Raw genomic sequence first — 26,907 nt, forward strand, 5'->3', positions numbered from 1 at the left:
AAAAACAGAGCAAAAGAATGAAGAAGGAAACAAGCCGGCTGCACCTGAAACTACTGTTTTGCAAGAAACATCCCTCGAGTGTGTTGTGCGCAGGTGGACCGACCCCGAAAAATTAGCCCGAGTGTGGCTACGAAAAGTTTGTTTGTCCAAGACTTGCTGGCCTCTGTTGCCATGGCAACCAACTGGCAGAGTTGTTTACAACTTGGCTGCCGGGCCAGTGCTGGTGATGTCATCGCGGGACGTGATGTCATCAAGGCTTTGCTGCTATACACAGCTGCCAGCACAACAAGCAGCTCAGTTGCAGCCGGTCAAGCGACCGAGCAGGTAGGTGGAAAGGTAGGTGCAGTTTATTAAACCGTTTCCTTTGGATTTGATTTCCTGGTGGCCGGCCGATGTATCCTGCTGATGCTGCCTGCCTACGGCTCCAGCTGGGAGAATTCACCCTCCATGTTCTTTGATAGATAGATTAGATACATTAGATAGAATAGATAGGATAGATAGGATAGATTAGATAGATAGATAGATAGATAGATAGATAGATAGATAGATAGATAGATAGGTAGGTAGGTAGGTAGGTACTAATAATAAGCTAGCCAGCTAGGCAGCCAGCCACAGAGACAGCCAGCCAGCTACAGAGACAGCCAGCCAAAGAGCTAGCTGCATGTCATGTATGCCAGACAGAGACGGAGACAGAGACAGAGACGTGTATGTCTGCCATCCATCAGGTGGAAGCAGACGCAGTGTGATTGGGGGGTGGAGCTATTCAGATTTGAGAGCAGAAAGGAAGACAGAGGCAGTGCTAGGCAATAGGAGATGCAGTGTGAAAGCACGTCCGGTCCGCCATCTGAGAGGGTGGAGCGCATAATAGGGTATGTATGTCTGGCTTCGCCTTAACAAGAAGGACGTGGTGTCCGAGAAGGGGAGTTTTCGGGAAACCGTTGTGGCCATCGCTTCTCGGCCTTTTGGCTAAGATCAAGTGTAGTATCTGTTCTTATCAGTTTAATATCTGATACGTCCCCTATCTGGGGACCATATATTAAATGGATTTTTAGAACAGGGAGATGGAAAAAGAGCTTGCTCTGTCCTCTCCAGGCATTGACCTGGTATTGCAGTGCCTCCAGGTTCAGTGCACCCCCTAATGAGTTTGCAAAAAACAGAGCAAAAGAATGAAGAAGGAAACAAGCCGGCTGCACCTGAAACTACTGTTTTGCAAGAAACATCCCTCGAGTGTGTTGTGCGCAGGTGGACCGACCCCGAAAAATTAGCCCGAGTGTGGCTACGAAAAGTTTGTTTGTCCAAGACTTGCTGGCCTCTGTTGCCATGGCAACCAACTGGCAGAGTTGTTTACAACTTGGCTGCCGGGCCAGTGCTGGTGATGTCATCGCGGGACGTGATGTCATCAAGGCTTTGCTGCTATACACAGCTGCCAGCACAACAAGCAGCTCAGTTGCAGCCGGTCAAGCGACCGAGCAGGTAGGTGGAAAGGTAGGTGCAGTTTATTAAACCGTTTCCTTTGGATTTGATTTCCTGGTGGCCGGCCGATGTATCCTGCTGATGCTGCCTGCCTACGGCTCCAGCTGGGAGAATTCACCCTCCATGTTCTTTGATAGATAGATTAGATACATTAGATAGAATAGATAGGATAGATAGGATAGATTAGATAGATAGATAGATAGATAGATAGATAGATAGATAGATAGATAGGTAGGTAGGTAGGTAGGTAGGTACTAATAATAAGCTAGCCAGCTAGGCAGCCAGCCACAGAGACAGCCAGCCAGCTACAGAGACAGCCAGCCAAAGAGCTAGCTGCATGTCATGTATGCCAGACAGAGACGGAGACAGAGACAGAGACGTGTATGTCTGCCATCCATCAGGTGGAAGCAGACGCAGTGTGATTGGGGGGTGGAGCTATTCAGATTTGAGAGCAGAAAGGAAGACAGAGGCAGTGCTAGGCAATAGGAGATGCAGTGTGAAAGCACGTCCGGTCCGCCATCTGAGAGGGTGGAGCGCATAATAGGGTATGTATGTCTGGCTTCGCCTTAACAAGAAGGACGTGGTGTCCGAGAAGGGGAGTTTTCGGGGAAACCGTTGTGGCCATCGCTTCTCGGCCTTTTGGCTAAGATCAAGTGTAGTATCTGTTCTTATCAGTTTAATATCTGATACGTCCCCTATCTGGGGACCATATATTAAATGGATTTTTAGAACAGGGAGATGGAAAAAGAGCTTGCTCTGTCCTCTCCAGGCATTGACCTGGTATTGCAGTGCCTCCAGGTTCAGTGCACCCCCTAATGAGTTTGCAAAAAACAGAGCAAAAGAATGAAGAAGGAAACAAGCCGGCTGCACCTGAAACTACTGTTTTGCAAGAAACATCCCTCGAGTGTGTTGTGCGCAGGTGGACCGACCCCGAAAAATTAGCCCGAGTGTGGCTACGAAAAGTTTGTTTGTCCAAGACTTGCTGGCCTCTGTTGCCATGGCAACCAACTGGCAGAGTTGTTTACAACTTGGCTGCCGGGCCAGTGCTGGTGATGTCATCGCGGGACGTGATGTCATCAAGGCTTTGCTGCTATACACAGCTGCCAGCACAACAAGCAGCTCAGTTGCAGCCGGTCAAGCGACCGAGCAGGTAGGTGGAAAGGTAGGTGCAGTTTATTAAACCGTTTCCTTTGGATTTGATTTCCTGGTGGCCGGCCGATGTATCCTGCTGATGCTGCCTGCCTACGGCTCCAGCTGGGAGAATTCACCCTCCATGTTCTTTGATAGATAGATTAGATACATTAGATAGAATAGATAGGATAGATAGGATAGATTAGATAGATAGATAGATAGGTAGGTAGGTAGGTAGGTACTAATAATAAGCTAGCCAGCTAGGCAGCCAGCCACAGAGACAGCCAGCCAGCTACAGAGACAGCCAGCCAAAGAGCTAGCTGCATGTCATGTATGCCAGACAGAGACGGAGACAGAGACAGAGACGTGTATGTCTGCCATCCATCAGGTGGAAGCAGACGCAGTGTGATTGGGGGGTGGAGCTATTCAGATTTGAGAGCAGAAAGGAAGACAGAGGCAGTGCTAGGCAATAGGAGATGCAGTGTGAAAGCACGTCCGGTCCGCCATCTGAGAGGGTGGAGCGCATAATAGGGTATGTATGTCTGGCTTCGCCTTAACAAGAAGGACGTGGTGTCCGAGAAGGGGAGTTTTCGGGAAACCGTTGTGGCCATCGCTTCTCGGCCTTTTGGCTAAGATCAAGTGTAGTATCTGTTCTTATCAGTTTAATATCTGATACGTCCCCTATCTGGGGACCATATATTAAATGGATTTTTAGAACAGGGAGATGGAAAAAGAGCTTGCTCTGTCCTCTCCAGGCATTGACCTGGTATTGCAGTGCCTCCAGGTTCAGTGCACCCCCTAATGAGTTTGCAAAAAACAGAGCAAAAGAATGAAGAAGGAAACAAGCCGGCTGCACCTGAAACTACTGTTTTGCAAGAAACATCCCTCGAGTGTGTTGTGCGCAGGTGGACCGACCCCGAAAAATTAGCCCGAGTGTGGCTACGAAAAGTTTGTTTGTCCAAGACTTGCTGGCCTCTGTTGCCATGGCAACCAACTGGCAGAGTTGTTTACAACTTGGCTGCCGGGCCAGTGCTGGTGATGTCATCGCGGGACGTGATGTCATCAAGGCTTTGCTGCTATACACAGCTGCCAGCACAACAAGCAGCTCAGTTGCAGCCGGTCAAGCGACCGAGCAGGTAGGTGGAAAGGTAGGTGCAGTTTATTAAACCGTTTCCTTTGGATTTGATTTCCTGGTGGCCGGCCGATGTATCCTGCTGATGCTGCCTGCCTACGGCTCCAGCTGGGAGAATTCACCCTCCATGTTCTTTGATAGATAGATTAGATACATTAGATAGAATAGATAGGATAGATAGGATAGATTAGATAGATAGATAGATAGATAGATAGATAGATAGATAGATAGATAGATAGGTAGGTAGGTACTAATAATAAGCTAGCCAGCTAGGCAGCCAGCCACAGAGACAGCCAGCCAGCTACAGAGACAGCCAGCCAAAGAGCTAGCTGCATGTCATGTATGCCAGACAGAGACGGAGACAGAGACAGAGACGTGTATGTCTGCCATCCATCAGGTGGAAGCAGACGCAGTGTGATTGGGGGGTGGAGCTATTCAGATTTGAGAGCAGAAAGGAAGACAGAGGCAGTGCTAGGCAATAGGAGATGCAGTGTGAAAGCACGTCCGGTCCGCCATCTGAGAGGGTGGAGCGCATAATAGGGTATGTATGTCTGGCTTCGCCTTAACAAGAAGGACGTGGTGTCCGAGAAGGGGAGTTTTCGGGAAACCGTTGTGGCCATCGCTTCTCGGCCTTTTGGCTAAGATCAAGTGTAGTATCTGTTCTTATCAGTTTAATATCTGATACGTCCCCTATCTGGGGACCATATATTAAATGGATTTTTAGAACAGGGAGATGGAAAAAGAGCTTGCTCTGTCCTCTCCAGGCATTGACCTGGTATTGCAGTGCCTCCAGGTTCAGTGCACCCCCTAATGAGTTTGCAAAAAACAGAGCAAAAGAATGAAGAAGGAAACAAGCCGGCTGCACCTGAAACTACTGTTTTGCAAGAAACATCCCTCGAGTGTGTTGTGCGCAGGTGGACCGACCCCGAAAAATTAGCCCGAGTGTGGCTACGAAAAGTTTGTTTGTCCAAGACTTGCTGGCCTCTGTTGCCATGGCAACCAACTGGCAGAGTTGTTTACAACTTGGCTGCCGGGCCAGTGCTGGTGATGTCATCGCGGGACGTGATGTCATCAAGGCTTTGCTGCTATACACAGCTGCCAGCACAACAAGCAGCTCAGTTGCAGCCGGTCAAGCGACCGAGCAGGTAGGTGGAAAGGTAGGTGCAGTTTATTAAACCGTTTCCTTTGGATTTGATTTCCTGGTGGCCGGCCGATGTATCCTGCTGATGCTGCCTGCCTACGGCTCCAGCTGGGAGAATTCACCCTCCATGTTCTTTGATAGATAGATTAGATACATTAGATAGAATAGATAGGATAGATAGGATAGATTAGATAGATAGATAGATAGATAGATAGATAGATAGATAGATAGATAGATAGATAGGTAGGTAGGTAGGTAGGTAGGTAGGTACTAATAATAAGCTAGCCAGCTAGGCAGCCAGCCACAGAGACAGCCAGCCAGCTACAGAGACAGCCAGCCAAAGAGCTAGCTGCATGTCATGTATGCCAGACAGAGACGGAGACAGAGACAGAGACGTGTATGTCTGCCATCCATCAGGTGGAAGCAGACGCAGTGTGATTGGGGGGTGGAGCTATTCAGATTTGAGAGCAGAAAGGAAGACAGAGGCAGTGCTAGGCAATAGGAGATGCAGTGTGAAAGCACGTCCGGTCCGCCATCTGAGAGGGTGGAGCGCATAATAGGGTATGTATGTCTGGCTTCGCCTTAACAAGAAGGACGTGGTGTCCGAGAAGGGGAGTTTTCGGGAAACCGTTGTGGCCATCGCTTCTCGGCCTTTTGGCCAAGATCAGGTGTAGTATCTGCTGCACTTGTGTCGGGCTGGAAGGTGTCGGAGGCTTAGCTCCCGCTGGGAGCGGCTGAGGACGGAGGAGGCGATCACCATGGGCGTCATCGTGCGCTATGCGGAGACCGGAGAACCCCGGGTCAAGAATGCATTTCGGATCAACGTGGAGGCTGGAAAGGAGGAGCATTTTAATCTTCAGGTAATGGTGCAAGATGTATTGTACAATACTCTGAATGTGAAGTATGACGACATCCTTTGTTTGCAAGATCCCAGGAAAGGTACCTTTGTGTTGGTATTGACGACCATAGCTCATTGTCATCAGCTGTACCGCACGCTCCAAGAGAAATCTGGTGAGTCCAGCCTGGATGGGTTAACCTTCACAGTGTTATACAGCAGGAGAGAAGTTCCCTTGGTTGTATTCATGTATAATCCTTATGTACCAAAAGAAGACATTGTGGCTTTCCTGAGGAAATATTGTTCGGGAGTTAGTTTCTCCCACAAGGTGTTGAATAGCGAGCGCTTGTGGACAGGTAAATACAAGTTTTTTGTCATCTTTCGTGAGGACCCAGAGAGTCCTGGTGGTATTTATTACCCACCTCTGAACTTTGCCATCGGGAGGGACAGAGGCTACTTGTTCTTCCCGAATGCACCCAGGTTCTGCCGTAAGTGCAAGAGTTTTGGCCACACACAGGAGGATGATGTATGTAAGGAGGTAAAGTGTGGGCGTTGCCAGCAAGATGGGCATTTCTCCAGAGATTGCAAGAATGCTATTGTGTGTAATGTTTGTGGCAAAGAAGGGCATGTGTTCAGAGACTGTAAAATGCGTGTGAGGAAGCAATATGCAGAGGTGGTTGGTGCAGGCCGGGAAGAGGCCCGAGGTGAGCGACAGGTGGAGGTGGAGGAGTCGATGGAAGTGACCTCAGCGGAAAATGAAATTGCAAGTGGTGTTGGCATACAAGGAGAGGGGGAGGTGGAAGGCTCTGAGCCTGAAACTCCCGCTCTTTCTTGGAGTGAAAGCCCGGCAGAGCGGGAAGGTGGAGATGGCGGTCAGGGCGACTTTTCTGCCACAAGGCCCCTGGAAGAGGAGCTGAATATAGCTCCTAAAAGAGCTAGAGTTGCTTTGTCTCCAGCAAGTGAGGCTGGTGTGAGTCCCGGACGGGACACGGTGTATCCTGTGTCATCTATCCCAAATGAGGCTCCTTTTTTAGGAGAAGCAGAGACCTCGGCCTTTACCTTAAGCTGCCAGTTTCCAGAAGGAGAAGGATGAGAGAAAGGTGGGGAGTTTATAGTCCGCTGGCATGCCGCATAAGAACATGGAAACCAAAACTGCATGTAATGTCTTATCCCTAAATGTGAGACAGATTAAATCCAAGGCCAGGCGAGCGGCAGTCCTGGACTATGTAAAAAGTCTAGGGGCTGATGTGTTTTGTTTGCAGGAGTGTGGCATTGCAGAGTCCTTGGGGGACCAAGATTGGCCGCATGGACAATATGTATGGTCTGGATCAAATTTGAATAAAAATGATGGTGTTGGGATTTTGTTGGGGAGTAGGGAGGTTAAATTGGAGAGTTATGTTGTGGTGGAGGTAGGGAGGTGTATTGTAGCGGTGGTGGTTTATAAGGGTATGAAGTTGAGGGTTTGTAATGTGTATGCTCCTACGGGGAAGGAAGAAAGGGTTAAGTTGTTGGAGAAAGTGTGTCTTTTTTTGCCAGGGAGGATTCCTGTGATTATGGCGGGAGATTTTAATTGTGTTACAGATGGTGCTGGGTTGGATATCACGGGGCGGAGTTTGAATCGTTTGGTTTCTGATTTTCTTTTGTTTGACACAGCTGTGAGGGTGGTGGGTAAGTCACCACCTGCTACATATAGGGCGGATAGAGGAGGGGTGGAGTCTAGGATTGATTTCATTTTCGCTTCTAAAAGTTTGGAGTGTCTGGGGTATTCTCAACAAGTTGTACCTTTTTCTGATCATGAGTGTTTGAGAGCTGAATTTGCATGTGAGGTTAAAGGAGTATATGGTAAAGGTGTATGGAAATTAAATGTAAAGTTGTTGGAAGATGAAAAAGTGATGAATGATTTTAGATATGCTTATATGAGGTGGAAGGATAGGAAGCATGGGTTTGAGAGTATATTAGATTGGTGGGATTGGATGAAAGAAGAATGTAAAAAATTCTTTCGGAAATGGGGGTATAAAAAGGCGGGTGTGATAAGAAAAAAATATAGTGATTTAAATGTAAGGATTGATTGGTTGCATAAGTTAAATATGAGTGGGGTGGATGTAAGTGATTTGTTGGAGGATGCAAAGAGAGAAATGAAGAAAATGATGGATGAAAGAGGTAAAGAAATAATTTATAGATCAAAAATAGAATATCTGGATAAAAATGAGAAGTGCACAAGTTTTTTCTTTAAGAAAGTGTGTGGAAGGAGGAATGAGATGGATGAGGTTATGAACAAGGATGGGAAGTGTGTGGTTGGAGAGCAGGTTATAAGAGAGGTGGAGAGTTTTTATGGTGATTTATATGGGCATAAGTGGATTGATGAGGGTCTGGTGAGTGAGGTACTAAATGGTCTGGAGAGTAAGCTTAAGGAGAGTGATGGGGAGCTGCTATGTGAGGAGGTGACCATGGAGGAAGTCAAAAGTGCGGTGATGAGTGCAAAGAAAAATAAAACGCCAGGAAAGGATGGGATTCCGATTGAGTTATATGTGAAAGCATGGGAGATTGTGGGTATGGATATGGTGGAGGTGTGTCAATATATATGGAAAAATGACTGTTTGAGTGATTCAATGAAAGAAGGTGTGGTAGTTCTGATACATAAAAAAGGGAATAAAGCGGTTCTGGGGAACTGGAGACCGATTACTTTGCTTAATGCCGATTATAAAGTTTTTAGTAAGATTGTGTCTGGGCGTATGCGTGATGTGGTTGAGCAGGTGATTGGTGAGGATCAGGTGTGTGCAATTCCTGGGAGGAGTATGACTGATAATTTGCTTTTGTTGAGGGATCTGTTTGGTGACAGTATGGATAGAAAACAGAAGTGTATGGTCTTGGCTGTGGATTTTGAAAAGGCTTTTGATAGGGTTTCGCATGATTTTATGTTTAGAGTGTTGGGGAGAATGGGTTTTCCAAGGAAGTTTGTAAATATAGTGAGAGGTTTGTATACAGATGTGACAAGTGAGGTGTTGATTAATGGTGTCCTGAGTGGGAAAGTGAGTGTAAGGTCGGGGGTTAGGCAAGGCTGCCCGATGTCCCCGATATTGTTTGTAAGTGTGATTGAGCCTCTGTTGTGTTGTGTAAGGAAAGATAAGCTGATGAGAGGATTGTTGATTCCGGGGAGTGCGGGTAAGAATGTAAAGGTGCTGGGTTATATGGATGATATTGTGGTGGTGAGTGATAATATGGCGAGTATGAACAGAGCAAAATTGTGGCTGGATATTTTTTGTGGGGCATCTGCATTCAGAATAAATTGGAATAAATGTGTTTTTAAGTGTTTTGGGGATAAGAATGTTAAGATGGATGGAGTGGAGTGTGAGGTGGGGGCAATAAAAATTTTGGGGATTCAGTTTAATGATGATTTGAAAGGGAATGAAAGTTGGGACGAATGTGGGGGTCGGATTGAACGAAAGTTGAATTTTTGGAGGATGCGTGAACTGACTTTGGTGGGGAAGGTGCTGGTTGTGAAAGCAGTGATTTTGCCTATTTTGCTTTTTTGTGCGAATGTGTTTCCCTTTGCGGTACGAAAGATAAAGAAGGCGGAGAAGTTATGTTTTACGTTTCTGTGGGGTAGTAGGATGGAGAGACTGAAAAGGGAGTATGTATATAAGTCATGTGAGCATGGAGGGTTGGGTTTCCCAAATTTTCAGATCTTTTTGGGGCTGAGTTATATCAAGGTTATGGTTGTATTGTTGGAGAAAGGGAGTAAGGCAGGATGCATGATTCGGTATATGGCTGGATGGATGTTGTATGGTCTAAAGTGGATGGAATGGGATGTAAGAGTGCCTGTAGCCTTTAAGTGCCCTGTGTGGTATATGAGAGTGGAAAAATTTGTGATAGAGTTTGATTTGTTAAGTGTGCCTGTGAAGGATTTTAAGGAGAAAAAGAAAGTGTTGAAGAAGATAGATGCAGGAGAGTTGGTGTGTAATATTGGTGGGTTAAGGGCGGATGAGGCGTTGGCAGTTTGGAAAAAAATGAGGGTGAGTGGCATGTCAAATAAACAGCATGATGTGGTATGGATGGCTTTGCATGATATTTTACCGGTGAGACAAGTACAGAAGAGGCGTGACTTGATTAGATATGAGGTGTGTCCAAGGGATGGTTGTGGGTCAAATGAGTCGGTGAGACATGTGATGTGGGACTGTGATTTTGCGTATAATGTATGGAAAGGAGTGGGTGGCTTGGTTAGGGAGCTAGCTGGTGTGACCTTTATAGACTGGAGAGTGGCAATGTTTGGTATGGGTGCATCGAGCAAGATTAAGGAGAGAGTGATGTGGCTAATTTTGGCGTGTGTGATGGAGAGCTTATGGGATGTGAGGAATTTGTGTGTGTTTAGGAGGAAGGTTGTATCGGTTAACGAATGTTTGAGGTTGATATTGTCTAGATTGTATGTGATATATTTATGGGATAAACAGCATGGTGGTGACGTAGATAGTGAGGGTGTGTGGAAATTCAGAAAGTGGAGGTTTTTGGTGAAAGTTTAGGTGTACTATATGTAAATAAGTATGTAAATAAGTATGTAAATAAGTAGGAAAATATGTATATGTAAGTAGTGTATAGGGTTGTAGTATCACGGTGTTTTTCTTTTTCTTGTGTGTTTTCAAATGAACAAAATGACCATTATGATGAGATGGTTGGAGTGGCGATTGTGATTAAAACAGTTTTTGCTGTTTTTCGCTTTTAACCAATCTGAGTGGTTTTAAAAAAAAAAAAAAAAAAAAAAAAAAAAAAAAAAATCTGTTCTTATCAGTTTAATATCTGATACGTCCCCTATCTGGGGACCATATATTAAATGGATTTTTAGAACAGGGAGATGGAAAAAGAGCTTGCTCTGTCCTCTCCAGGCATTGACCTGGTATTGCAGTGCCTCCAGGTTCAGTGCACCCCCTAATGAGTTTGCAAAAAACAGAGCAAAAGAATGAAGAAGGAAACAAGCCGGCTGCACCTGAAACTACTGTTTTGCAAGAAACATCCCTCGAGTGTGTTGTGCGCAGGTGGACCGACCCCGAAAAATTAGCCCGAGTGTGGCTACGAAAAGTTTGTTTGTCCAAGACTTGCTGGCCTCTGTTGCCATGGCAACCAACTGGCAGAGTTGTTTACAACTTGGCTGCCGGGCCAGTGCTGGTGATGTCATCGCGGGACGTGATGTCATCAAGGCTTTGCTGCTATACACAGCTGCCAGCACAACAAGCAGCTCAGTTGCAGCCGGTCAAGCGACCGAGCAGGTAGGTGGAAAGGTAGGTGCAGTTTATTAAACCGTTTCCTTTGGATTTGATTTCCTGGTGGCCGGCCGATGTATCCTGCTGATGCTGCCTGCCTACGGCTCCAGCTGGGAGAATTCACCCTCCATGTTCTTTGATAGATAGATTAGATACATTAGATAGAATAGATAGGATAGATAGGATAGATTAGATAGATAGATAGATAGATAGATAGATAGATAGATAGATAGATAGGTAGGTAGGTAGGTAGGTAGGTACTAATAATAAGCTAGCCAGCTAGGCAGCCAGCCACAGAGACAGCCAGCCAGCTACAGAGACAGCCAGCCAAAGAGCTAGCTGCATGTCATGTATGCCAGACAGAGACGGAGACAGAGACAGAGACGTGTATGTCTGCCATCCATCAGGTGGAAGCAGACGCAGTGTGATTGGGGGGTGGAGCTATTCAGATTTGAGAGCAGAAAGGAAGACAGAGGCAGTGCTAGGCAATAGGAGATGCAGTGTGAAAGCACGTCCCGGTCCGCCATCTGAGAGGGTGGAGCGCATAATAGGGTATGTATGTCTGGCTTCGCCTTAACAAGAAGGACGTGGTGTCCGAGAAGGGGAGTTTTCGGGAAACCGTTGTGGCCATCGCTTCTCGGCCTTTTGGCTAAGATCAAGTGTAGTATCTACAGGAGATCTGGTCAGAAGGTGCCTGGGGTACCCGACCTGTCGGCCTTGGAGGTTTACCTCCTTGCTGCTATTGGCAGGCGGCTTAGTCCCCAGGCAACGGGAAGCGATCACACCTACCTGCATCCGCAGGGGAGGTGCATCGTGGGTTGTTCTGTTCCTTGGAGTTTTTCTTGGAAGATGGATGCGACTAACGAAGATGGAACTGTGCCAGAAGAAGTTCCAGCTTACGCAAGAATTAGAAATGGAGTACGATTTACGTTGAAGGACCCCAGGAAGAAGGAGTTGGGCCTAGATTTTTTTGGTGGAAGAGGTTTTCTTCAGATTGCTGGGTCTGGAACGGAGCCAAATCTTGGCGTGTTTGGAGTTCCCGAGGCGAGGGATCTACGACTTGGTATTGAGTTCGGAAGAGGATCACAGCTATCTTCTGGGTAAGATGGAGAGTGTTAGGAATGATGTTATATTAAATGGTATTGACATTGCCTCTCATTTTCCGAGGAGAGAAAGACTGATAACAATAAGGATGTATAGCCCTTATGTGTCGGAAGAGGAAATTTCGGCTTTTCTGATGAAGTACTGTGAAGAAGTCGCTGCAAAGGGTAAGGTCCTGAATCGCTTTGGTTTGTGGACAATGAAGTGGAGGTTCCTCGTAAAGTTTAAAGTATTGGCAAACGATATGTTATGTGTTCCTCCAGCAAGGTTCAAGATTGGGCCTGTTAATGGGGACTTGTTTTTCTCGGGAATGGAGAATTTTTGTAGGAATTGTAAACAGTATGGTCATGTGAAGGATCACTGCACAGTCTCCTTTTGTCCCAAGTGTCAAGGAGAAGGACATTCTGCTGAGTCATGTGATCGGAAGAAAACATGCCACTTATGTGGAAGCGTAGAACATTTATACGCGGCTTGTCCGGCTAAAAAGAAAGATGCGAGAGAGAAAGAAGACAGGCTAGAAGCCACTAGGAGCACTGGTGATTCCCCGCAAGGGAAGAAAAGTAAGAAAGAGACGGAGGGTGCAAGTGGAGGTAAGTCCCCCCAACAGGAGGAGGAAATGGATATTTCTGTTCGAAGAATATCTAAAGTAAGGGAGAAGGGCCCAAGAGAAATTGGAAGCATGCCTGGAGAGGTAGAGCTGAGGAAAAAGTTGGGAAGGTCCCCTACAGAAGAGGAACGGAGAGACTATGGGCTAATCTCACAGGAATCCTGGGATCATATAGACTCTATAGATAGGAAATTTCCATTGGATAAGTTATATAACAAAGTGGCTTCGCATTGGGAGAAGCAGGGGGATAGGTTTTTCGAAACCTATAAGGTGCCCCCGGATATTGTTAAAAGTATAATAGAGTCTGGATCAAGAACAAGGATTGTGTTACATTTATTGTCCTTCTTTGCCTTCAAAGGAGGTATGAGAGTCTGAGACTATGGAAGTGAGTTTATTTTTTTTCCTTACTTATTATAGACAGATGTGGTTTTTGTTAGTGCACGTTGTTATAGATTTATAGTTTTGCTGTTTTTTGTGTGAAATGACCATGATGATGAGTTGGTTGGAGTATTAAAGAAGGTATGAGCAGTTTTCTGTTTATATCGATTTTAACCATTCTGAATGGTTTTAAGGAAAAAAAAAGAAAAAAAATCTGTTCTTATCAGTTTAATATCTGATACGTCCCCTATCTGGGGACCATATATTAAATGGATTTTTAGAACAGGGAGATGGAAAAAGAGCTTGCTCTGTCCTCTCCAGGCATTGACCTGGTATTGCAGTGCCTCCAGGTTCAGTGCACCCCCTAATGAGTTTGCAAAAAACAGAGCAAAAGAATGAAGAAGGAAACAAGCCGGCTGCACCTGAAACTACTGTTTTGCAAGAAACATCCCTCGAGTGTGTTGTGCGCAGGTGGACCGACCCCGAAAAATTAGCCCGAGTGTGGCTACGAAAAGTTTGTTTGTCCAAGACTTGCTGGCCTCTGTTGCCATGGCAACCAACTGGCAGAGTTGTTTACAACTTGGCTGCCGGGCCAGTGCTGGTGATGTCATCGCGGGACGTGATGTCATCAAGGCTTTGCTGCTATACACAGCTGCCAGCACAACAAGCAGCTCAGTTGCAGCCGGTCAAGCGACCGAGCAGGTAGGTGGAAAGGTAGGTGCAGTTTATTAAACCGTTTCCTTTGGATTTGATTTCCTGGTGGCCGGCCGATGTATCCTGCTGATGCTGCCTGCCTACGGCTCCAGCTGGGAGAATTCACCCTCCATGTTCTTTGATAGATAGATTAGATACATTAGATAGAATAGATAGGATAGATAGGATAGATTAGATAGATAGATAGATAGATAGATAGATAGATAGATAGATAGATAGATAGATAGATAGGTAGGTAGGTAGGTAGGTACTAATAATAAGCTAGCCAGCTAGGCAGCCAGCCACAGAGACAGCCAGCCAGCTACAGAGACAGCCAGCCAAAGAGCTAGCTGCATGTCATGTATGCCAGACAGAGACGGAGACAGAGACAGAGACGTGTATGTCTGCCATCCATCAGGTGGAAGCAGACGCAGTGTGATTGGGGGGTGGAGCTATTCAGATTTGAGAGCAGAAAGGAAGACAGAGGCAGTGCTAGGCAATAGGAGATGCAGTGTGAAAGCACGTCCGGTCCGCCATCTGAGAGGGTGGAGCGCATAATAGGGTATGTATGTCTGGCTTCGCCTTAACAAGAAGGACGTGGTGTCCGAGAAGGGGAGTTTTCGGGAAACCGTTGTGGCCATCGCTTCTCGGCCTTTTGGCTAAGATCAAGTGTAGTATCTGTTCTTACTGAACTGCCTTGACTTGACGGCTCAGGTCCTGGGGTACCCCCTGCACTCGGCCTTTGGGCATCGGCGATTTAATTCGTCTTAAGCTCACTGCAGCTATTGGGTGTAGGGCTATTCCCCAGGAACGAGAGTGAACCTTCCTCTCGGCCTGCTGCTCGATTGTCCTGTGCCCGACGGTTTGACCGGAGAACCACTTCGATCCCGCCTGCCGACGAACGATCGACGAAGACGCCCCGGAACCCCGAGAAGGACGACGCTGAACCCCGAAGAAGCCGGCGACGAGGATTTGCATCTCTCCGCCCCCTTCGACGAGGATCTGCATAGCTCCGCCCACCAGGAAAGAGCTCGACCGGGAGAAGCGATGGCCTCTTCAGCACCAGCACCGGAGATGAAGAAGACCCAGCAGAAGGAAGCGAGGAAGAGCCAGGAGGCCCGGGTCGTGGATGCCTCTTCCTCTGCCGCCCCAGCTCAGCCGACGGCCAGCAAGGCTGCGGATCCAGGCGTCCCTACACTGCGGCCCTGGATGCGCACTACGGTGGCCATGCGACTGAAGAAGGTGGATGGTAGAGAGCCGGACATGTCTGAGGATGTGTTCGCTAAGAAGATGCTCCTGGACCAGGGTTTCTCCAAGGCTGAAACCCTCAGCATTTTCTTCTTCACGGGGATCTTCTATGTGACATTTGCCTCCTTCAACACCTGCAGGAGGTACTGGGAGGCGGTAAAGGCAGCGAGGCCCGAATCCCCTTTCTCTCGCTTTGTAAGCAACTGCTTAATCCAAAGGGAGGAGAGGCGGGTGACGGTTTCAATCCTTAACCCGTACATCCCAGGCAAGGACATCGCCACATTCCTTGCAAGGTACTGCACAGTGGTCAAGGAACCCTCCAAGATCCTGAGCAGCCTTGGATTCTGGACTGGCAAGTGGTCGGTGGTCGTGAGGCTCAACAGGGATGAGTCATCGGACGACGGTTTCCAGCACCTGCCTCAGGCTTTCTCTCTGGGTGACGCTCCAGGCTTCATCTATTACCCGGATATGCCGCAGATCTGCAGGAGATGCAGCAAGAAGGGTCATCAGGCGAAGGACTGCAGCGAAGATTCCTGTAGAGTCTGCCGAGTGCCGGGGCACGGGACCAAGGACTGTCCGAAGGCAAAAACCTGCAACCTCTGCGGCCATGCGGACCACAGCTACAGGGCCTGCCCCCAGAGGGAAAAGAGAACGTGGGCATCCGTGGTTGCCAAAGCTCCGACCGGCCAGCAGCCGGCCGTAGCCCAAGCAGCGCAGAAGCCCAAGGAGAAGGAGAAGAAGAAGAAGGAGGGTAAGAGGACGACGGCCCCTAACCCTCCCCCCACCCCCGCCCTCCCTACCCCTTCCCCCTCCCCTCCTTCCCCCCCTCCCCCCTCTCCCTCCCCGCCCACCCCCACTGAGGAATCCCTCCCCTATCCCATTGCCTCAGTGGGTCCCCTGTCCCCCGCCCCTACCCCCACCCTCCCACCCCACTCCCCCAACCCAGCAGCACTAACCTTTCCTCCCGCTGCTGTGGTTCTCTCCTTGGAGGATTTTCCCCCTCTTGTCCCCACAGTGGTTCCCGACAGGAAGAGGAAAGTGAGGGACAGCCCATCGGCTGAGACCTCCAAGAAAAAGATCATCGAGGTCTGCGAAGATGACCTCCCGGAGGAAAGCGACATGGATCAGGTGGTGGAGAATCTGGTCGACGAACCGGAGGCTTTCGACTTCGAGGACGTCCCAGAGAATGCACACCTGAAAGAGGCGCTGGAGGAGTGCATACGGGAATGGGTCGGGCCGGCGGGCCCCGAAGAAGAGGATCCGCCCGACCGGAGTGGTATCGTATGAGTCTGTGACTAACCCTTTTCTTTTCTCCCCATGGCTAATCTTTCCATCTTTAGCTTAAATGTGCGGAGTATGAGAGATAGGTCTAGATTCCAGACAGTTCTTTCGTTTTTAAATGCTCAGTTGTGCGATGTGTATATGTTGCAGGAATGTGCTCTGTCCTCTTCTAGGTCCTACAACCATCTGGCCAGGCAGTGGTCCCACGGTCCCTCCTACTGGTCCGGCGGGGGCGACTGTAAGTCCGCAGGGGTCGCCATCCTGATCAGGGGAGGCAACTTTACACTTGATTCTGTTCAGGAGCTTGTCTGTGGCAGATTGCTAATTGCAGACGGCTCTTGGGCGGGGGAGCCCGTAAGGCTCATCAATGTGTATGCCTCTCCTGAGAAGGGTGCGCGTCTGGAACTATTCCAGGCCCTGCGGGCCCAGCTCGCAACCTCCAGGGCTGTAGTGTTGGGTGGGGACTTCAACTGCCCCATTGAAGCGGACGGACGCAGTTCTGGGACATCTGCCAAGTTGGATGTCACATCCAAACTGCTCATCGAGATGGTGACTGAAGCATCCTTGCAGGACGTTGTTGGGTCCATCGGGAACGGCTCTGTTAATTATACATGGAGCCGCCCCGATGGCTCGCTCCGTTCTCGGATTGACTTTGTGTTTGCCTCTCGAGCAGTCAGGCAGACTAGGCACTCTATGGTTCCCTGCTTCTTCTCTGACCACAGGGCCATTCTGTTTCAAGGGGTTCTGGGCCATGGTTTCCCATCTGGCCCAGGCTCTTGGAAGCTGAATTGTGCTCTACTGGCTCAGGAGGAGGTTCTGGAGGAGCTTAGAGAGGCCTACATCGTATGGCGCAACGATAAATGTATGTTTGAGCGTGTTAGTGATTGGTGGGAATTTGTTAAGGTTCAATTTCGCAGTTTCTTTCAGGCCAAGAGTCGTCAACAGGCGTGCGGAAGAAAGAGGGACTTCAGGAGGCTGCAGCGCGAGCTGCGGTCACTGCAAGACCTTCTCCGGTGCGGCTGGGACGTGAAGGAGGAGCTGGAGGAGACCAAAAAGAGCTTGCAAAGGCACTTTGAGGAGGAATCCAAGCGAATCGTCTTCCGTTCCAAGGTGGAGAATCTGGAGAAGGGTGAGAAATGTAACTCGTTCTTTTTCAGGAAACTCCACGCCGGCCACACGCCCCTGACTGAGCTGCGGGATGAGACCGGAAGTTTGCGGAAGGGCAAAGAGGACGTGATGGGGGTTGTCACTAGCTTCTACCGCAGCCTCTACGCCCCGAAGACCACCGACTCCGAAGTGGCCGACGAGTTCCTGTCAGGTATCACTAACGTTGTTGATCCCGCAGGTGCGTCGGCCATGGACGCCCCCTTGACGGTGGGGGAGCTGCTCTCTGCCGCTAAATCCTTTAGGCCTGGCAGGACCCCGGGCAGTGATGGTCTCCCAGCGGAGCTCTATGTGGCGCTGGGGGATCTCATTTGCCCGGACCTGTTGGAGCTGTACGAGGAGATGGTGGTGGAGGGCAGAATGCCTCCGTCGTTGAGGGAGGGTATGATCACGATCCTGTATAAGCGGAAGGGGGAGAGATGTGACTTGAAAAATTGGCGTCCCATCTCTCTCTTGAACGTGGACTACAAGATCCTCGCCAAGGTGCTGGCCAACCGGCTGAAGAAGGTCATCGGTCAGGTCGTCCATCTGGACCAGACCTGTGGCATTCCCGGCCGCAGGATCGCAGACAGCCTCGCCCTAGTGAGGGACACGGTCCATTACATCCAAAGCCGCCGTGCACACGCGGCCCTGGTCAGCCTTGATCAGGAGAAGGCTTTCGACCGGGTCTCTCACGAGTTCATGGGCAGGGCACTGCGTAGGTTAGGACTTGGTGATATGTTTTGTCGTTTTGTTAACGTGATGTATTTTGATATTTTCAGCAGGGTACTGGTGAACGGCTGGAAGACTGACCCCTTTCCGGTTCTTTCTGGGGTCAGACAAGGCTGCCCTCTCTCACCTCTCCTTTTTGTTTGTGTTATAGAATCCTTCGCGGAGGCTATACGGCAGAACGGAGAGATCAGAGGGATCACCGTACCCGGACCCGATCGACACGAGGTCAAGTGCTCGCTGTACATGGACGACGTGACCGTCTTCTGCGCTGACCAGCGTTCGGTGACCGCACTCGTCCAGACCTGCGAGAAGTTCGGAAAGGCTTCAGGGGCAAAGGTCAACTGCGGGAAGTCGGAGGCTATGCTCTTCGGGGAGTGGCACCTGGCTTCCTCCGCCCCCTTCCCGTTTACCATCAAACCGGACTTCGTCAAGATCCTCGGAGTCTGGTTCGGAAAGGAAGGCGCGGCCCTCAAGTCCTGGGAAGAGCGATTGGCTAAGGTCAATACGAAGATCGGGCTGTGGAGCCTCAGACACCTCACCATTGAGGGCAAAGCATTGGTCCTGAGGAACGAAGTTCTGCCTGTGCTCCAGTACACCGCACAGGCCTGGCCCCCCCATGTCACCGTCTGCAGGGCCATCACCAGGACCGTGTTTAGTTTCATCTGGGGCTCCAAAATGGACAGAGTGAAGCGCTCCGTGATGTACAAGGAACCCCGCAAGGGCGGAAAAGGTGTTCCGGATATCCCTACCTTGCTGCGGGCAGCCTTCGTATGTGACTGTGTGCGGAGGACTCTGCAACAGAAGAATGGCTCTGCGGGCAGGTCCATGTCTCGCCTGTTCCTCCTCCCCCTCTGGAGGGGTCTGAGCTGGGACAAGTGGGACAGCTCCATCCCTTACAACTGGCACACTCCCTGGTTCTACGGGGGCGTCGTCAAGTTTGTGAGGGAACACCAACTGGAGGGACTCAAGCCCGACTTGTGGAAGCCAAAAACTGTCCACAAGCTCATCAGAGCACAGGACTCTATGGAGCTCGTTCCAGGGCTCGCTGCGGCCACCGCAGAGACTGTATGGACAAATGTGGCTTCGGCAAAGCTGACCAACGGGCACAAGGACTTGTCTTGGATGGCCATTCAGGGGGGACTGCCTTTGAGGTCATTCATGCATGCCCGCAACCTGTGCAAAACGCGGTACTGCCCCCGGTGCCCCTTCGTGGAGGAAACATCTTCGCACCTCTTTTGGCAGTGTCCGTTTGCTCAGGGCCTGTTGGACGCCCTGGAACTTGAACTCAGTGACTGTGTGCCCAGGAACAGGCTAACGCACTGCGCGGTGCTGTACGGCCTGTTCCCTGGGAATTTCGGCGATGAGGCAACCCGGGAGGCCTGGCGCCTTATGAACTGTTTTAAGGACGCTATATGGCTTGCCAGGAACCGCCTCATTCTGAAGAAGGAGAGGATGTCCTTTCTGGACTGCCGCAGGCTGGTCCACAGCCTGCTCAGAGACTATTCCATCATGGACAGATCGGACCAGGAAGAAGAGGATTGATACCCCTCTCCTTCCCCCTCTCCCCTTGTGTTGTGTTGTCTTTCAATAAAGCTTCGGGCCTGTGATTTCCCCTCCCTACCCCCCTCTCTCCCACCCCCCTTACCCCATCACTTGTCTGTATTGCTTTATTGTTTGTTGTTTTAGGATTGTTAAGGTATGCAGGAATGTTAGTGTAGCGGGTGGTATGATGTATAGCGTAGGGAGCCTGTGCTGTATGTTGTACCATGGTGCTGAGTATGTAGTGTCTTATTTATTGAACTGTGCTGCGTCACAGTTTATGTATGCCTGACGACGACTGATTGTAATAAAGATATTTTCAATCAAAAAAAAATCTGTTCTTATCAGTTTAATATCTGATACGTCCCCTATCTGGGGACCATATATTAAATGGATTTTTAGAACAGGGAGATGGAAAAAGAGCTTGCTCTGTCCTCTCCAGGCATTGACCTGGTATTGCAGTGCCTCCAGGTTCAGTGCACCCCCTAATGAGTTTGCAAAAAACAGAGCAAAAGAATGAAGAAGGAAACAAGCCGGCTGCACCTGAAACTACTGTTTTGCAAGAAACATCCCTCGAGTGTGTTGTGCGCAGGTGGACCGACCCCGAAAAATTAGCCCGAGTGTGGCTACGAAAAGTTTGTTTGTCCAAGACTTGATGGCCTCTGTTGCCATGGCAACCAACTGGCAGAGTTGTTTACAACTTGGCTGCCGGGCCAGTGCTGGTGATGTCATCGCGGGACGTGATGTCATCAAGGCTTTGCTGCTATACACAGCTGCCAGCACAACAAGCAGCTCAGTTGCAGCCGGTCAAGCGACCGAGCAGGTAGGTGGAAAGGTAGGTGCAGTTTATTAAACCGTTTCCTTTGGATTTGATTTCCTGGTGGCCGGCCGATGTATCCTGCTGATGCTGCCTGCCTACGGCTCCAGCTGGGAGAATTCACCCTCCATGTTCTTTGATAGATAGATTAGATACATTAGATAGAATAGATAGGATAGATAGGATAGATTAGATAGATAGATAGATAGATAGATAGATAGATAGATAGATAGATAGGTAGGTAGGTAGGTAGGTAGGTAGGTACTAATAATAAGCTAGCCAGCTAGGCAGCCAGCCACAGAGACAGCCAGCCAGCTACAGAGACAGCCAGCCAAAGAGCTAGCTGCATGTCATGTATGCCAGACAGAGACGGAGACAGAGACAGAGACGTGTATGTCTGCCATCCATCAGGTGGAAGCAGACGCAGTGTGATTGGGGGGTGGAGCTATTCAGATTTGAGAGCAGAAAGGAAGACAGAGGCAGTGCTAGGCAATAGGAGATGCAGTGTGAAAGCACGTCCGGTCCGCCATCTGAGAGGGTGGAGCGCATAATAGGGTATGTATGTCTGGCTTCGCCTTAACAAGAAGGACGTGGTGTCCGAGAAGGGGAGTTTTCGGGAAACCGTTGTGGCCATCGCTTCTCGGCCTTTTGGCTAAGATCAAGTGTAGTATCTGTTCTTATCAGTTTAATATCTGATACGTCCCCTATCTGGGGACCATATATTAAATGGATTTTTAGAACAGGGAGATGGAAAAAGAGCTTGCTCTGTCCTCTCCAGGCATTGACCTGGTATTGCAGTGCCTCCAGGTTCAGTGCACCCCCTAATGAGTTTGCAAAAAACAGAGCAAAAGAATGAAGAAGGAAACAAGCCGGCTGCACCTGAAACTACTGTTTTGCAAGAAACATCCCTCGAGTGTGTTGTGCGCAGGTGGACCGACCCCGAAAAATTAGCCCGAGTGTGGCTACGAAAAGTTTGTTTGTCCAAGACTTGCTGGCCTCTGTTGCCATGGCAACCAACTGGCAGAGTTGTTTACAACTTGGCTGCCGGGCCAGTGCTGGTGATGTCATCGCGGGACGTGATGTCATCAAGGCTTTGCTGCTATACACAGCTGCCAGCACAACAAGCAGCTCAGTTGCAGCCGGTCAAGCGACCGAGCAGGTAGGTGGAAAGGTAGGTGCAGTTTATTAAACCGTTTCCTTTGGATTTGATTTCCTGGTGGCCGGCCGATGTATCCTGCTGATGCTGCCTGCCTACGGCTCCAGCTGGGAGAATTCACCCTCCATGTTCTTTGATAGATAGATTAGATACATTAGATAGAATAGATAGGATAGATAGGATAGATTAGATAGATAGATAGATAGATAGATAGATAGATAGATAGGTAGGTAGGTAGGTAGGTAGGTACTAATAATAAGCTAGCCAGCTAGGCAGCCAGCCACAGAGACAGCCAGCCAGCTACAGAGACAGCCAGCCAAAGAGCTAGCTGCATGTCATGTATGCCAGACAGAGACGGAGACAGAGACAGAGACGTGTATGTCTGCCATCCATCAGGTGGAAGCAGACGCAGTGTGATTGGGGGGTGGAGCTATTCAGATTTGAGAGCAGAAAGGAAGACAGAGGCAGTGCTAGGCAATAGGAGATGCAGTGTGAAAGCACGTCCGGTCCGCCATCTGAGAGGGTGGAGCGCATAATAGGGTATGTATGTCTGGCTTCGCCTTAACAAGAAGGACGTGGTGTCCGAGAAGGGGAGTTTTCGGGAAACCGTTGTGGCCATCGCTTCTCGGCCTTTTGGCTAAGATCAAGTGTAGTATCTGTTCTTATCAGTTTAATATCTGATACGTCCCCTATCTGGGGACCATATATTAAATGGATTTTTAGAACAGGGAGATGGAAAAAGAGCTTGCTCTGTCCTCTCCAGGCATTGACCTGGTATTGCAGTGCCTCCAGGTTCAGTGCACCCCCTAATGAGTTTGCAAAAAACAGAGCAAAAGAATGAAGAAGGAAACAAGCCGGCTGCACCTGAAACTACTGTTTTGCAAGAAACATCCCTCGAGTGTGTTGTGCGCAGGTGGACCGACCCCGAAAAATTAGCCCGAGTGTGGCTACGAAAAGTTTGTTTGTCCAAGACTTGCTGGCCTCTGTTGCCATGGCAACCAACTGGCAGAGTTGTTTACAACTTGGCTGCCGGGCCAGTGCTGGTGATGTCATCGCGGGACGTGATGTCATCAAGGCTTTGCTGCTATACACAGCTGCCAGCACAACAAGCAGCTCAGTTGCAGCCGGTCAAGCGACCGAGCAGGTAGGTGGAAAGGTAGGTGCAGTTTATTAAACCGTTTCCTTTGGATTTGATTTCCTGGTGGCCGGCCGATGTATCCTGCTGATGCTGCCTGCCTACGGCTCCAGCTGGGAGAATTCACCCTCCATGTTCTTTGATAGATAGATTAGATACATTAGATAGAATAGATAGGATAGATAGGATAGATTAGATAGATAGATAGATAGATAGATAGATAGATAGATAGATAGATAGATAGGTAGGTAGGTAGGTAGGTACTAATAATAAGCTAGCCAGCTAGGCAGCCAGCCACAGAGACAGCCAGCCAGCTACAGAGACAGCCAGCCAAAGAGCTAGCTGCATGTCATGTATGCCAGACAGAGACGGAGACAGAGACAGAGACGTGTATGTCTGCCATCCATCAGGTGGAAGCAGACGCAGTGTGATTGGGGGGTGGAGCTATTCAGATTTGAGAGCAGAAAGGAAGACAGAGGCAGTGCTAGGCAATAGGAGATGCAGTGTGAAAGCACGTCCGGTCCGCCATCTGAGAGGGTGGAGCGCATAATAGGGTATGTATGTCTGGCTTCGCCTTAACAAGAAGGACGTGGTGTCCGAGAAGGGGAGTTTTCGGGAAACCGTTGTGGCCATCGCTTCTCGGCCTTTTGGCTAAGACCAAGTGTTGGTCTGGTTGAAGGGTGTCGGAAGCTTAGCTCCCATTGGGGGCGGCTGAAGACTAGAGAGAGCGATCGCAGCCATGGGCGTCAAGGTGCGCTATGCCGGGACCGGGGAACCTCGGGTCAAGAACGGATTCAGGATTGATGTGGAAGCCGGGAAGGAGGAGCACTTCAGTTTGAAGGTATTGGTGAATGATGTTTTGTATCATACCCTGAATGTAAAGCGCGAAAGTATTTTGTGCCTACAAGATCCTAAGAAAGGAACTTTTGTGTTGGTCTTTACCGCTGCTGCATATTGTCACCAATTGTACCGCATGCTCCAGGAGAAATCTGCTGAGTCCGTTTTAGATGGCCTAACCTTTACGGTTTTATACAGCAGGGGAGAAGTGCCGCTTGTGGTCTTTATGTATAACCCCCATGTACCACAGGAAGACATTGTGGCCTTTTTGCGAAGACATTGTGCGGCTGTTAGCTTCTCTCACAGGGTCCAAAACAGTGAATCCTTGTGGACGGGAAAATATAAGTTTTTCGTAATTTTCCATGAAGACCCAGAGAGTCCTGGTGGGATTCGCTATCCTCCCTTGAATTTTGCCATTGGAAGGGACAGAGGATATTTGTTCTTTCCCAATGCACCCAGATTTTGTCGTAAATGTAAGAATTTTGGGCATATGCAAGAGGATTGTAAAGCCACAGAGACAAAATGTGGACGGTGTCATCAGGGAGGGCACTTGGCTGGACAGTGTACAAACGCAATTGTCTGCAATGTGTGTGGTGGTGAAGGTCATGTTTTCAAGGATTGTGAATTGCGCACAAGAAGGCGTTATGCAGAGGTGGTGGGTTCTGGCCAAGAAAGGCCTCAGAGTGAGCAGCGTGTGGAGGTGGAGGAGACTGTGCAGATGGAGGTGTCCCCGGTGGAGAGTGAAATCTCTCATGAAGCCAGTGTGCAAGGAGAGGGGGAGGTGGAAGGCACGGGGCCTGAAACTCCCACTCTCTCCTGGAGTGAAAGCCCGGCAGAGTTGGAAAGTGGAGGTGGTGGCCAGGGGGATTTTTCCTCTACAAGGCCTTTGGAGGAAGCCCTGGACTTGGCGCCCAAAAGGGCGAGAGTTTTGCTTTCGCCGTCTAGTGAAGGTGATGTAAGTCCTGGTCGGGACGCTGTTTATCCGGTGTCAACTATTCCAACGGATGTTCCTTTTTTAGAAGGAGTAGGGACATTGGCCTTTACATCAGGTTGCCGGTGTCCCGGAGAAGAAGGATGAGAGAGAGATGGGGCGTCTATAGTCCACTTGCGCTCCGAGTGAAAACATGGTGGCCGAAGTTGCATGTCATGTCCTATCCGTGAATGTGAGGCAGATAAAAACTAAGGCCCGAAGAGCTGCAGTCCTGGACTATGTCAGAGGTCTGGGAGCTGATATTGTCTGTCTGCAGGAGTGTGGCATTGTGGACTCTTTGGGGGACCAGGACTGGCCTTATGGGCAGTATGTTTGGTCCGGTTCTAATAAGAACAAAAATGATGGTGTGGGGATTTTGTTGGGTAGTAGGGAAGTCAAGTTAGAGAGTTATATTGTGGTGGAGGTGGGAAGGTGTGTTATGGCGGTGGTGGTTTATAAGGGTTGTAAGATAAGGATTTGTAATGTGTATGCTCCTACGGCAAAAGAGGAAAGGGCAAGTCTGTTTGAAAAACTGTGTCTGTTTTTGCCAGGGAGAATTCCAGTAATTTTGGCGGGAGATTTGAATTGTGTCACAGAGGGTGCTGGGCTGGATATCACTGGGCGAAGGGTTAATCACTTGATTGCTGATTTTCTTTTGGTTGATGCAGCTGTGAGTAAATTGGGAAAGTCACCACCTGCGACGTATAGAGCTGACAGGGGAGGTGTGGAATCTAGGATAGATTATATCCTCGCTTCAAAAAATTTGGAATGCTTGTCTTTTTTTCAGCAGGCAGTTCCGTTTTCGGACCATGATTATTTGAAAGCTGTATTTGCATGTGGAATAAAAGGAGTGTGTGGTAAAGGTGTATGGAAGCTGAATGTTAAGTTACTTGAGGAGATGAAAGCTATGGATGAGTTCAAGTGTGCTTATAGGGGATGGCAGGGTAGGAAGCATGAATATGATTGTATCTTAGAGTGGTGGGATTGGATGAAAGGTGAGTGTAAGAAATTTTTTAGGAAATGGGGATATAAAAAGGCGGCTATTTTGAGGAACAAATATAGAGAGTTAAGTGTGAGGATTGATTGGTTGCATAAATTAAGTATGAATGGGGTGGAGGTGAAAGATCTGTTGGAGGATGCAAAGAGTGAAATGAAGAAAATGATGGAGCAAAAGGGTAAAGAGATTATTTATAGGTCAAAAGTAGAGCATCTGGATATGAATGAGAAATGTACAAGTTTTTTCTTTAAGAAAGTGTGTGGGAGGAGGAATGATATGGATAAGGTGGTTAATAAGGAAGGAGAGTGTGTGGTGGGTGAAGAGGTTATAAGAGAAGTGGAAAGTTTCTATGGTGAATTATATGAACACAAGTGGATTGATGAGGGTTTGGTAGGTGAGGTACTAAATGGTCTGGAGAGTAAGCTTAGGGAGAGTGATGGTGAATTGTTGTGTGAGGAGCTGACTGAGGAGGAAGTAAGAAGTGCAGTGATGAGTGCAAAGAAAAATAAAACGCCAGGGAAAGATGGGATTCCAATTGAATTGTATGTGAAGGCATGGGAGATTATGGGTAAGGATATGTGTGAGGTGTGTCAGTATATGTGGAAAAATGATGTTTTGAGTGCTTCAATGAAAGAAGGAGTGGTAGTTTTGATATACAAGAAAGGGGATAAAATGTGCTTGGGGAATTGGAGACCTATTACTTTGTTGAATGCGGACTATAAGGTTTTTAGTAAGATTGTGTGCGGGCGTATGCGGGAGGTAATTGATCAGGTGATTGGTGTGGATCAGGTGTGTGCGATTCCTGGGAGAAGTATGACTGATAACTTGTTTTTGTTGAGGGATTTGTTTGGTGATAGTATGGATAGAAAGCAGAAGTGTATGGTGTTGGCTGTGGACTTTGAAAAGGCGTTTGATCGTGTATCGCATGATTTTATGTTTAGAGTGTTGGAGAGAATGGGTTTTCCAAAGAAGTTTGTGGATGTAGTGAGAAGTTTGTATGCAGATGTGACAAGCGAGGTGTTGATAAATGGGGTGTTGAGTAGTAAGGTGAGAGTGAGGTCGGGGGTCAGGCAAGGTTGCCCTATGTCCCCGATATTGTTTGTAAGTGTGATTGAGCCTTTGTTGTGTGGTATAAGGGGTGACAAACTGATGAGAGGATTATTGATACCGGGGAGTGCTGGTAAGAATGTGAAGGTGCTGGGTTATATGGATGATATTGTGGTGGTGAGTGATAATATGGCTAGCATGAACAGGGCAAAATTGTGGTTAGATTTTTTCTGTGGGGCGTCTGCGTTTAAAGTTAATTGGA

At 48.7% G+C, this 26,907-nt stretch overlaps 6 non-coding genes and 5 pseudogenes across 6 annotated transcripts; all 11 read left to right on the forward strand.

Moving 5' to 3' along the window:
* The first annotated feature begins 946 nt into the window (after positions 1-946).
* LOC138773250 (U2 spliceosomal RNA) lies at positions 947-1,137 on the forward strand. Its single transcript, XR_011359959.1, has one exon. It is a non-coding gene; the product is annotated as a U2 spliceosomal RNA (small nuclear RNA).
* Positions 1,138-2,096: 959 nt separating this feature from the next.
* Positions 2,097-2,287, forward strand: LOC138773262 (U2 spliceosomal RNA). Its single transcript, XR_011359970.1, has one exon. It is a non-coding gene; the product is annotated as a U2 spliceosomal RNA (small nuclear RNA).
* A 926-nt stretch (positions 2,288-3,213) lies between these two features.
* LOC138773273 (U2 spliceosomal RNA) lies at positions 3,214-3,404 on the forward strand. Its single transcript, XR_011359981.1, has one exon. It is a non-coding gene; the product is annotated as a U2 spliceosomal RNA (small nuclear RNA).
* A 950-nt stretch (positions 3,405-4,354) lies between these two features.
* LOC138773284 (U2 spliceosomal RNA) lies at positions 4,355-4,545 on the forward strand. Its single transcript, XR_011359992.1, has one exon. It is a non-coding gene; the product is annotated as a U2 spliceosomal RNA (small nuclear RNA).
* Positions 4,546-10,418: 5,873 nt separating this feature from the next.
* LOC138773550 (U2 spliceosomal RNA) lies at positions 10,419-10,634 on the forward strand (annotated as a pseudogene).
* Positions 10,635-11,593: 959 nt separating this feature from the next.
* Positions 11,594-11,698, forward strand: LOC138773167 (U2 spliceosomal RNA; annotated as a pseudogene).
* A 1,515-nt stretch (positions 11,699-13,213) lies between these two features.
* On the forward strand, positions 13,214-13,416 carry LOC138773559 (U2 spliceosomal RNA; annotated as a pseudogene).
* Positions 13,417-14,382: 966 nt separating this feature from the next.
* LOC138773645 (U2 spliceosomal RNA) lies at positions 14,383-14,525 on the forward strand (annotated as a pseudogene).
* Positions 14,526-19,999: 5,474 nt separating this feature from the next.
* Positions 20,000-20,173, forward strand: LOC138773486 (U2 spliceosomal RNA; annotated as a pseudogene).
* Positions 20,174-21,135: 962 nt separating this feature from the next.
* On the forward strand, positions 21,136-21,326 carry LOC138773295 (U2 spliceosomal RNA). The gene has a single exon (XR_011360003.1). It is a non-coding gene; the product is annotated as a U2 spliceosomal RNA (small nuclear RNA).
* Positions 21,327-22,276: 950 nt separating this feature from the next.
* On the forward strand, positions 22,277-22,467 carry LOC138773307 (U2 spliceosomal RNA). Its single transcript, XR_011360014.1, has one exon. It is a non-coding gene; the product is annotated as a U2 spliceosomal RNA (small nuclear RNA).
* Positions 22,468-26,907: the final 4,440 nt, after the last annotated feature.

This window comes from Dendropsophus ebraccatus, chromosome 14, assembly GCF_027789765.1.
Source record: "Dendropsophus ebraccatus isolate aDenEbr1 chromosome 14, aDenEbr1.pat, whole genome shotgun sequence".
In the NCBI taxonomy this organism is placed as follows: Eukaryota; Metazoa; Chordata; class Amphibia; order Anura; family Hylidae; genus Dendropsophus; species Dendropsophus ebraccatus.